Genomic DNA, 13,107 nt, shown 5'->3' with positions numbered 1-13,107 from the left:
AGTATTGGTTCCAACGGATGCAAAAATGCCATTTCTATTCGTGGAGAATACTTTGTAGGTACCTTCGCTGACGTTACCTTCGAGTTACCCCCATAGATAAAGGAAACAAGTTTAGATTGGAAAGTGCCCATAAGGACAAGGTAAATAAATGTTTGGCGCTATTCTTACAACGGTCGCTCTCCAAAGGTTTTGATAATTTCGGAGCGGTTCGACTTTTTTCCGAATTTATTTATTCAAATTTATTATTTTATTTTAATTTTTTAAATAAAATACAGTGTCTCCAAAAAATCCTTTATGGGTATTTCGCCACTGCACTGCAAGAAAATCTACAAAATAAAATAGTTATATTTTGTAAACACTTCTGCGTTAAACCTAAACGGACACTGCTTGTCAGAATTTGCCTAACAAAGAAAAAAATGCTTAACGTTTCGGAAAGTCTATCTCTTTCCGTCGTCGGTAGCAAAAAAAATACAAAGAATAAAGAAAAAAACTATTTAAAATATTTAAATGCAAACTATTATGAGAACACTTTAGTTTTTTTTTATACAGTTATTTGTTAAAATGACCATTATATCAAGTTAAACTTCAAAATTTACAACCTGATAACAATTACTTAATAAGATAAAACCAAAAAGTCCCAAACTTTCTGTATGATTATTTTTAAATTTTACGTATGTTATGTATTTGTATAACTGTAAACATAACTTCTGACAAGCAGTGTCCGTTTAGGTTTAACGCAGAAGTGTTTACAAAAAATAACTATTTTATTTTGTAGATTTTCTTGCAGTGCAGTGGCGAAATACCCATAAAGGATTTTTTTAGAGAGATGAATCCGCCACATAGGTATAGACATTTTTTAAAATACAGTGTGGTACATATAAGAAACTTTATTTTATATCTGGACATGTATGAAATATCTATGAAATAGTGAAAACCGACGTTATGCCATGATCCACGATGGTTTTTGCAGTTAACAGTTTACACAGCTTTTTAAGTTTTTAATTCCAGTTTTTCACAATTATCACGGGTTTGAGTAAATAAAATTTTAATTAAACTCGCAATATAGCAATAATTACTTTGAAAATGAACGCTTTAAACACTTTTCGATATTTTTTCAATGAGGGTAGTTTAAATTTTGAAAGATTTTATAATTTTTGAGAAAATTATTTCTGTTTTGGTTTACGGTTGTTCTTATATAGCCACCGCTATAGCAGCGCTAGATCCCGTACAACGTATACTCCCCAAAACAATTATAAGTTTTGTTGTCGCCAAAATTTCGCCGAGTATTCCAATCTAAACTTATTCCCTTTATCTATGAGTTACCCTCATAGGTAATGTCAGAGAAGTGTTAAAGATCCTTTGAATTTGATTGTTTCTATGATGATAGCTTGATTTTTGAGCGATTGTTGTCTAGTAATATGTGTTTTTGCGATCTTGCCTTTCGTGTGCAATAAGTTTACCGCGCGGGTACTTGATGTGTTTTTCTTATTAGGATATAATGAAAGACCCGATTTTGTTCAAAACCCTTCACGATTTCTGAAAATATAGACCATTAGACATCATACAAGTGAAATTATAACTAAGAAAAATTGGAATTTCTACATCACTGTGCGTTTTCAACATGAAGATGTCCGAATATATTTTGCTTTGCGATGCGGTGTTCTCAGTAACATTTCAGACATATAGTTGCGCATCTTCTTTTTTTCCTTAATACACTATTAATGAACTAAATTGTATTATTATTTAAAAACCAAAAGTGCTTGTCAATCAAATCTGTTATATAATTGGTCGATTACTGAGCGTTTATATCGCCATAAAATTTTTCTCGCAAACGCCGAGACATTTCTTATTAGTATTCGTATCCGATGTTCGCATCTAATATACAATTTAATTCCAATAATTTCTAGGCTCATTCCGATGCGTACGAAACGTCTACAAGCCGTACAATTTTCACACTGTACGTATTGACCCACCAAATGATTTTTATTGCTATGCCAAAATGTTATCGACCGCTATGGGAATCACTATTGATTGAAATCATTGTAGATTCTATATTAAAATTGTTTAGATAGATCAACTGTTTTAGTATTTTTTTAATTGCTTAACAGTTTACGCACAATATAAAATTTTTAATATGTCTATTAAAACGTATTTGCCAAAATCCGATAACAGACTGTGGCATGTCTTAAGCGATTTTGTCAAAATGTTCTTTGAGGAGTAGTTTTGGATGGTAGAATGTAGAATGTTTATGTGATGTAATCTTCTAGTATTATAACAAATGCTAATTGTAAATGTGATGTAGAATGTTTAGGAGGGGAGTTAATCACCGCGACCTTATAGATCTATTGTGTGTTCCCCTTTCTTGAGTTATAACGAGTTATAACTCATCATACAGTGTCAGGGCTTTAAGAAAAGCCAGTATCTGAGACGGCTCCACAGAGACCAGCTCTCCATCCTCGACATCAGACGTACCAAGGTTCATCGCACGAATGGTCGTCGTCTCGGCGCACTCAGTGATAAGGTGTTCTGGTGTTTCCCCATTTTCCCCACAAAATCTGCATTCGCCGTTGTTTCTCAGTTTCAGCCTACTGAGGTGTTCGTTGAGGAGACAGTGTCCTGTTAGAAACCCCGTAACAATCCGAAGATTGTTTTTACTTAAATCAAGGAAAACCTTTGATTTTTCTCGGTCATAAGTTCTAAGGAACTTTTTCGAGTGTCTTAGACCGTTGGAGGACACCCATTCCAAGTTACGGATGGAGTCTTCCAGATTCTTCAGTTCCGCTTTCAGTTGGTTCCTGTTTGGAAAACAGGACGGTTCTGGTCCAGTTAGTGGAGTGTTCGCTCCTTTTCTAGCTAGATCATTTGCTTTTTCATTACCTTCTATCCCTTGGTGAGCAGGCACCCAGAGTAGGAAGACTTTATTTTCTTTGCCTAATTTGTTGAGCTTCTCTAGGCATTCTTTGACCAACTTCGAATTGATGGTTACTGAGTTGATCGCGTTAAGTGCTGCTTCACTATCGGATAGGATGGCAATTTCCTGTTTTCGATAGTTCTTATCTAAGATAAATTGTACGCATCTTTCCGTCAGTAACCATTCTAATCATTGTCGCATTGGCATAACTACCGACGACAATGTGCAGTGGTGTTAGGTCTAGAATGACCTCCATTGCTGCTGTTGGACATGTTCTGATGGCACCGGTGATGCAGATACATGCCAGTCTCTGTACTTTGCACAGGTTTTGCCTTGCTGTACGTTGATCTAGTTTTGTATACCAAGCAACTGCTCCATAAGTAATCATGGGTCTTACTATCATGGTATACATCCAGCGCAAAATGTTAGGGGCGCAGCACCGCCTATTTCCCGCCAGTCTTCTGCATATCATGAGAGCCTTTGTGGCTTTGCTGGTAATGTTCTTAATATGCCTGTTCCAGAGAAGTTTAGTATCCAGGGTTATTCCCAGATATTTCACTTCCTGTGATGCGGAGTCCTCTTTGGATAATATCACACAGGGTGCCTTCATGTTTCCCCCGTGCAATGATGACTATGTCATCTGCGTACCCTATGCAGTGTATTCCCGCTAGAGTTAATTCTTCCAGTAGTTCATCCACTACCAAGCTCCACAGCAGGGGGGAGGTCACTCCACTTTGTGGAGTTTCTTGCGTTGTTTTAACAACTACAGTTTTGGTACCTATCTCAGCCTCTGCTGTTCGTGTTGAGAGCATTTCCCAAAACCAGCGAATTATCGTACTGTTCACCCCTCTTGTTTCAAGAGATCGCTTGACCACCTTGTAAATGTGATGTGTAAATATACAATGTCGTCAGGCTTACTTATATTTACACATCAGATTTACAATTAGCATTTGTTATAATGCTAGAAGATTACATCACAGTTTACATCAAGTTTATGAGGGGGTTAATCCACGGGTTATAATCATTGACTAAATAGCAGTATTTTTCTAGGTATTATTCATATTAAATATTATTCATTGTTCATATTACAATTGCGTCAAAATACAATTTAGGCTGCAGCCTTTGGTGTTACAACAGAGACTTTGACAACCACAGAAAAAAAATAGTTTTTATCTTGATCTTTAGATTTTAACAATGTTTTTTTTTTCTAGGCATTATTTCAATTTAATTAATAATATTTCAGATTATAGTATGGTATGCATAATTGAAATGTGACAAATAAATATATATGAAGATTAATGAACTTAAGCTTATAATAAGCACAAGTTCACCTCTGGCATTTTTAATGCAAACCTGCATTTATTTTAAACTTATAAATATTAAAGTTTATCTTTTACAGTTAAACCAGCCTTCATTCATTTATAGTAATCTTGACATTAAACTTGAAAAAGCAACTGCCATATTCCTTCACCAATTGAAATTATATTTATGACTGGCCATTTAAATTTACATATGTATAGTATATATTATTTTTTATTAGTTGAAATATATTGAATTTTATTTTCTATTTTCTTCATTTATCAAAAATATGTATGCCAATGTCATTAAGTCATGATTTTTTAATCAGCTAAGAATCGAGGTCGAAATTTTGGAATTTTGCATTGCAAAATACTTATAACAGTCATTTATTTATTATTCAGAATATTCTCTAAAATACACTTCTGATACTAATGCTGAAATATACGGTTTATGCACCAAACATAAATACATGACATGCAAGTATAATTAATTTCTAAAACAAAAATATATTCCACAATAATGATTTTAAAAACAATTATACATTTATTTTACTAATACCGGGTGCGTCTCAAAAGTGGCTCACCCCTATAACTTTCTTATTTTTTCAGTTAAAAAAACGATAATATAAAAAATAAACGCTATGTTAGTATATGACTTTATTCAATTGTTTTCGGTCACTTCCTGTTTCGCCGGAAATGACTAAAACTTTTGATTTTTAAATGGCACCTTCGGTGTTCTTTTACTTTATTCGATAGGAAATAACACTCTGAATAGAATAACATATCATATGTCAACTTTTGACATTTTCGCATATATGGTTTATTTGAAATTATAACTAGTGGTTCGTAACGAAAATTTGACTCGAAATACCAAGTGTGTGGTATCAAATTATTCGTAAAAAAATGCTTTTTCCAAATATGCTAATGAGCCACCCTCGTTCCATTTGAAAAAATTGAGATATGATTAAAAATAAGATTTGGGCATTTTCTAACTGGCCAGGACAAGACACTAAAAACATTAGACAATCAAATCTATTTTTCCAAGGCTCCTTGATTAAGAATTAGTGTTTTTAACATAGCCATGGCATTCTAGATTGAAATTTAAAACACAATTTTTTATTAAGCGAGAATGTCAAAAGTTGACATATGATACGTCATTTTATTCAGAATGTGATTGTCTATTGAATAAAGTAAAAAAAAATATCGAGGGTGCCACTTAAAAAGTGACCAAAAACGATTGAATACGTCAATCAATCCTAATTTATGTCATATACTAACATACTAAATTTCGTTTTTTTATCTGAAAAAATAAAAACGTTATAGGGGGTGAGCGACTTTTGAGACGCACCCGGTATAACATGAAAAGTAAATTACAAAAATTTGGTATGTATTTGTATTATTAGTTACTTAAAACAAGTTTTATAAGTAAAAGTAAAATATTATTGACGTATTTGACTTTCTATTCCTAGTTAGCATTGAACAATATTTTGGACAATTTCTCTACAATATAGTTGGTAGTGCAAAGTAGTAGGTATTCTAGAATATACAGGGTTGCAAAATATTACGTGGACATAGAACTACTACATATTTTTGGAAGCAAATTATAAGCACAGTAGACACAATTTTACTTCTAAAGTGCTTCGTTTTTCCGTTAGAGGGCATCAAACTTTCAAACAATAAACACATTTTTTAAGATATATAAAGAAGCGTTATTCCGATTTGAATGAGGTTTGGAGTACCCATAATATGTTTCTAAGCGCTTTAACACTTGAATTTCACAAAAATCAAAAAAAGTTAAGGAAGGTTGAAAACTATCCCCATCCCACTATTTCTACAGAATATTAGAACTTCCTCTATATTTTATATGTCTGCTTTGGAAAAAAAGGAAATATATTTTTTTTTAAATCTATGAGATATGGCGTTCTTTTGCAAGAGACAAAAAATGTAAATATGAGAACGAACATTTCACAAAGAAAAAATCAGTGGTCAATGGAGTTGGAAAATGTTTCTAGTAAAATTTGTGGGGGTAGTTTTCACTCTCCCCGTATCTTTTCTTGATTTTTGTAAAAGTCAAATGTTAAAGCTCTTAGCAAAACATAGACACCCAAAATCTCATTCAAATCGGAGGAAGGATTTTAAGAACCCATACTTCTTAAAATATCTTAAAAATGTGTTTATTTTTTTAAAGTTTGATGCCCTCTAACGGACAGTCAAAGCACTTTATTATAGAGGTAAATTGTGTCCAATAAATTTATTCTGATTCCAAAAATACGTATTAGTTCTATAGTCCAGGTGTGGTAAAATTCAATTCTCCGTACTGCACACTGATAGGGAACGAATATTTCAGTACGGTATGTACAGGCGCTAGTACACATAAGCATTGATAATAAATTATTTCGATCAGGAATTGTCGATACATTTGGTTTAGAAAATGACCAATATTGGCGACGAATTGAGGACGAATCCGTTATGCAAAAATCGAAATTGGCCATTACGAAAAGTAGCCCACGGCCGGAATTGTGGATAAATATTTTCAAGAGCCAGGATGACCGTGGCTTGGCTCGGTTTTGTTTAATTCATATGCACAACGGACGGTATGAACGAAAGTCATGTCCACTTAGGGGAGGACGAAGCAAAAGCGGACAAGTCATATCGAGAACAAAATTGTATTATTAAGTCAAATGTTAATAGTAATTTCCATATCTTTATCATTGCGTTGAAGATACATTACATAACCAACAAAAATATATAAGTATAGTCTGCTTTTGGAGGGGATAATTTGATTTCAATGATGACATCTTAAACTTACTGAAAATAAATATATTGTTCTTTTAGAAGAAATCAGAATGATTAGTGTCATAATGAAAGTCATGTTGGAACCACTCTATTGATGCGCGAGCATCTGAATTTAACTTTTCTAAAAAACGTAAGTAACGTTCACCGGTCAACGTATCCTCGAAATGTATGGCCAAGAAAAGTTGAACCAATAATACTACACGCTTTTCTTCATTTGAAAAATTCATATTTACAATATTTGTTTATTTTAATTTACAAAGTTTGGATGTGGCAGTTTCACATTACTGAGATCAACAACGATTGAACTTGTTCCCATGGCTAACTAAGTGAACTGTTTAAAATTGATAAGAATTGACTATAACTCAGTAATTTTTCGAAAGAAACATATTATAGTTTATATCGCTGAAAAGCTTAAAAAATGGCGCTTTTTATGAAGTCATGGCCAACTATGGTTTCCATTTAAAAAAACATATGTTTGTGTCATATGTCAAAAATGACAGGCTTTAGAAAAAAAACAGAGGACACAATCTCATTAAGGATGTGATTATCTACAACTTTTATCTGAAAACTTTTTGTCTAAAATAGATTATAATGGAATTCGGGCCAATTTTTGAAATAGCCGAAATTTGTTTTTTTCGAAATATCTAGTAAGCCATGAACTTAATACAAAAATCTGAAAGGCGTATGTTTATGACCCCACAAAACTTCAATTCTTTCCCCGTGTAACCGACTCTCTATCTCCAGTAGTTTCCAAGATACCCACAGAGAACATCGTAGGAAACTCACCCTGTATATTGCCTTTATACCATACGATAAAAGACCCAGGTAATAGATGTCATCCACAAAATCAAATCCCTCAAGTGGCAATGGGCAAGCCACCTGGCAAGAAGAACGAACAGCAGATGTATTACACCTTAATTGGAAATGGTTGAATAAGCTGAGAATGATGATGAAGATGATGATGATGATGACCATACGATTGAAAAAAAAGGGCGTTAAAAAAACTATTTTACAAATTTAGTTTTTGGTAAATTAAAGTTTCTAAAAAAAGTTTCTTGTCATTTTTTAATACACGCTATACAGGGCCCAGCAGAAATTATCATTGTTACTATTTCACACCGAAGTCACTTTTCCGATTATACGATATTTGAAATTAAACTAAAATTACAATTAGTTTTTAACCGTTCAGTCCATGCTTCCCCTATTAAATACTTTTGTTAATTTCCCTTTGCGTAGTGACCTTTTGGCCATAGCAACAAGAAAGAGCCTTTCCTGATTTTTACGTCTGGCCGAGGCATTATACCGCACGGCCGTTGTTTACTTTAATATGTTAATATTTACACATATTTATTACGTAGCCTTGCCGTGGTGCTCTCAACATTGTTTTTCGTATTTTTTTTCCTCTTCTGATTTCTTTTCTTTTTCAATCTAGTCAGACACAATGTTGACGTACAACGAAATAGTATTGTACGTGTGTTTTTTCAGCTGCATAAGAAAATGTAAAAACATACAGGGTGTCTCAAAATGCGTGGACTTTTAGAAATGCATTTTATGGCACAACATCATAATATTATATTTCTTTATATAACTTTCTCCATCATGTGTTATATGATCCTTTAAAATTGTCAAAATTTAAATTTAAAAAAATTAATCTGTCTTGGGCGAACCGGTCCAGATTTCTCTCAAATTAATTAAAAACAAGTTTTCTGGAAACCTTACATTTAAATTAGTCTTTAAAAGTTTGGTACAAAAAAAGCCGGGGACAACAGAAAGATTAACATAATCTTTGAAATATAGAATTTTCTAAACATAGACCACTGAGCATTCAGAACTACACCAATGAGCATTCATAGAGCACATTATAGATATATTTTGTTTTAATCTATCTGTAGATATACAAAAATATTTTTATTTTTGTCAAAATCAGTTTAGGATACCAGATATATACAAAATATGTTAATATTTACACTATTATAGCGAAGAAAAAAAATACATTTAATATAAATTAAGGTATAAATTTGGAACCCTGTCAATATTTGCATATATTAATTTCATTGACCTTGCCGAAAATATGTGTTTTATATTTATATATTCTATTAGGATACAGTGATTTGTGAATTAGTAAAAATATTTATAAATATTTCATAATCATTCATAAGCATTAAAAATATATTACTATGTCCCAGAATACGTGGCAGCATTAATTGGTATAGTAATTTGTAATTGTAATGATTTCGCATAAATTCGGTCGACAGCGTCATTAAATCAATTTTCATACAAATAAACTGTTATTGAAGTGATATTTTTGCAACGTAATTTGAAAAAATCCTCTAAAACATTGATTTTGATAATTTCGATAGGGAAAGTTATTGAGAAGAACTATATTATATCGATTATACGCAATAAAGTTTGAGAACATGTGAGAAAACGTAAATTAGAATTTTAGAAGCCTAATAATAAGAGCGATGGCCTTTTTGTAATTTAAAATATAAAATGACGGCGGTCTTCATTTCTAAACCATCTCTGATGCCCTTTTTTTCGATGGTATGGTATTTTCGTTTGCTGAAGTAATAACTATAGTCAGAAATAGAAATACCGAGAGAAATACACTCAGTGTTCTATAAAAAAAAATTACCAAAAAATATGCTTGTTTAATCATTGAATTGCCATACCATTGTGATAAATCGCAAAGTATTGACTTTTATAAATTTTAACTTTTTAGTCCATGTAGTCATTATCGCAAAATAATCCGCTGTATTCTGTAACTACTACAAACTAATTGCTTATATCAATTAAGAAGAAAAAAATATAATACCTAAAACTCAAACTTATAATTATTAAAAACATTGAAATTATCTGAAAACATGAAAACCCTGCTGAAGTAATTGCTAAAATATTCCAATTTTATTCCGATATATCTGGAATAACCCCTTTATATTTGTGCAAGAAGTTCTGTAAAATAAAATTCAAGTAACACAATAAGTTTTTTTTCTCGTTATACTCACTCCATGGAATCATACAAATAATAAGAATTCAAAAGAGAACAAGAAATAAAATAATAATTAATTAAACAGTGAATTTACACAATCCAAGGTCTAATTTTAGCACAGAGATTTTCGGAGTATCGATAGAATAACGTCATCAATGATTAGATAGGAAATTCCATTCAAGTATATCTAGTAATATTCACAATTAGTTAGGATATCTGAATACTGGACTTTTGGAGATATCAATGATGCGTTACGTCAAAAACCGGCTAAAAATTTTTGTATATAGAATGTATTGTATGACCGAAAAAAAACGGCGTCAAGTTGGCCTGAATATGACGATTGATGACATTCACCAAATAATTTCACATATAAAATGACAGCGATCTTCATATCCAAAAGATGTGCTCGTTAAAAAAACATGTTTTATATTGATAATGTATAAGTATAATTCACCAATATGCTGAATGGTAGAGTCTGCCAATTATACAACTTTATGTGAGGTTATTTATATTTCTACAGCTTAAGTATAATATTAGTATTATAGTATAAGTATACTATTTACTTTGATATTAACAATAAAATTTCAGTAACAATTTATGCGATATGTAGTATTTTTTATAAATCTTGTAGCGTTTCAATTAAAAATAAAAATTGGAAATATTTCTAAGTTAAATATCATTTAACTGTCAAATCCAGTAGACATTCTTTTTAAGTCCAACATATAAAAAGGAATGTTAATAATTTAAGTACCTAGTTGTTAATTAAAGGAAATGTTAATTAATAAATGTTAATTATTCAAATAGGTAGTTCAAATATTGAAGTAGCGACGTGATATTAGATATATTAAAATATTTTTATACGTTATTAAATATTCTCATAAAATCTTGAAAAACTGTAAAACTACAATATGAAGTAGTATTATTTGAGTAATTTATTTTAGTGCGTTTTAGAGGTTTCAAGTTTTAATATTTATATTTACATAGGTATTTTTTTAAATTCTTAATAATTAAAACAGTTTTTCAAACTGTTCTTGTAAAAATATTACTAATAATATATCTTATTTTCTGAATATATAGTTTATTACATATTTATTAAAGCTGTAGCTAATAATATGAATTATAATCATAAAACACAGAAAAATGATTTCAACATAATTTTTACTAATCATCCTAAACTTTGCACACCTTTAAGTAAATAAAACGAGTTTACTCACCCCAGTAAAATACGACTATTTTTCTTAGTCGAAATAAAGTGGCGTAATTTTTAAACAATTTTGTTTTTTATAGAACAGCTAATGTAACGTCGATGTTACTATGTCCGAGACCACTAACAAAATTTATAAACAGAACGGCAGATCAAATCTATGATCAGATAAATCGAAAAAAAATGCGTAACATTTGCAAGTTCACCGGCTATTAACGTCGATTACCATCGGCTTATTGATTCATTAATTTCACTTCTTTAATAGTTCGCTTGGTTGGTTGAACTCTTCAGCTTACATATTTACATAATTATTATGCAGACAGTAAGTTTTCCAACACTTTTCTAAAACCCCTGCAGTTCTTCTATGCACTCATGTATTTATTACAAAATTACACGGATTTAGTTATAACTAATTTAAATTTATGTAAAATATTGATCGATAATTTGTTGAGCGATTATATTCATGGTAGGTACGTTATTAAAAGATATTAGTAGGGAATATTCTAAGTAATTATTTGTATATTTTATATTATAATGGAGTACACCATACCGTTAAATAATATAATTAAGACAGACCATATTTTTAAAAAAAATTTAGTGATATTTCGTTGAAAGTTTTATTCTTCTCTAAGATTAATAAAATCACATTTATTTAATTATAAATCTAAGTTATTGGTTAATTTTCTATATCTCATATTATTTATTTATTGATACTGAAACTGTACATAAAAGTACCATAATATATAAAATTACTTATTTAATTATTAGAAAAATTTGTAAATTAATTTTAATAAAAAATAGTTAGTATTCAATATTAAACAATTATTATCCTATTCTGGTATGTTATTTAAATATATTGAAACAATTTAAACGTTCTAAATTGTTGCGTTTTCAAATCACTTTTATCAATCGTTAAAATTCAGGGTTTTAGATTTTTTTGGATTTTGCCAATTTAAAAAATATCTTAAAAATAAACATGAAAAATATATCATTATAAACATAAAACTTATTATAAATAAATTATGATTTTTAATCTGATTTGTTGTGTATAATAAGATTTTATTCATATAAGGCTGTAGAATAATATATAATAACGAAAAAATAAATATAACTATAAAAGAAAAATTAATTGAATGAAACAGAGATGAAATCGTGATAACTTTAATTAAATTTATCCTGGAGTTGCACTAAACGTATTTTAATTTGTTTGCACTTTTCTGCAGGCTTGGAAAAAACATTGGAGATATTTTATAAGCACCTATGGATTTATTTTAAAAATTATAAAATGTAATTAAGTTGTATATAGAGTACCAAAATTGTTTAAAAACAAAAAAATTTTTCTCATAAAGCGCAAAAAACATATTGTCATTTTCCAGTAGTAAAAACTGCCTCGATAATGCATTTCTTTTTGCAACATTTACTAAGCCAAATAATACCAATGCATTAACTACATATGGTAGAATAAAACATGAAAGAAATTATAATAAAATTAAAATAAATTTTCTCATTTTCTAAAAGCTTACTATTTGCGATTTTAAGAGATATCGTCTTCAGAAATCTAATTTTTACCAAATATGTAAATTTTTATATATAAATTTTTAATTATAAGTAAAAAAGTTCTTCTGATAAACTTTTGCTTAATGCCAATAGTTTTAAGTTAGTGGTTTTTAATTTTTTTTTATATATATCTGGACGTATAGGTACATATTTATGCAAAATACATTTGGCAAAGCAATATTTATTAGTGCACTAAAATCTAAAATAATATAGTATATCCATTTTTCTCATCTGAATTTAGAAAAAAATCCGGTCGCATAAAAATATAATTCATAAACAGTCCAACACTGAGTTAAACCACAAGATCGCACAAATCGCATTATTCGATAATCCACCAATTCAAGGACGCAGA

At 30.3% G+C, this 13,107-nt stretch overlaps 1 protein-coding gene across 1 annotated transcript in view; it reads right to left on the bottom strand.

Annotated features, from left to right (window-relative positions):
- LOC115876225 (mucin-16) overlaps positions 1-13,107 on the bottom strand; it is a 129,818-nt gene that overhangs the window by 116,428 nt on the left and 283 nt on the right. The window lies entirely within an intron of this gene.

Source organism: Sitophilus oryzae, unplaced genomic scaffold (genome assembly GCF_002938485.1).
Source record: "Sitophilus oryzae breed Bouriz unplaced genomic scaffold, Soryzae_2.0 scaffold_1429_pilon_pilon, whole genome shotgun sequence".
NCBI classification, from domain to species: Eukaryota; Metazoa; Arthropoda; class Insecta; order Coleoptera; family Curculionidae; genus Sitophilus; species Sitophilus oryzae.
Note: the sequence above shows the minus strand (reverse complement) of the source record. Positions and strands in the feature narration are given on the sequence as shown.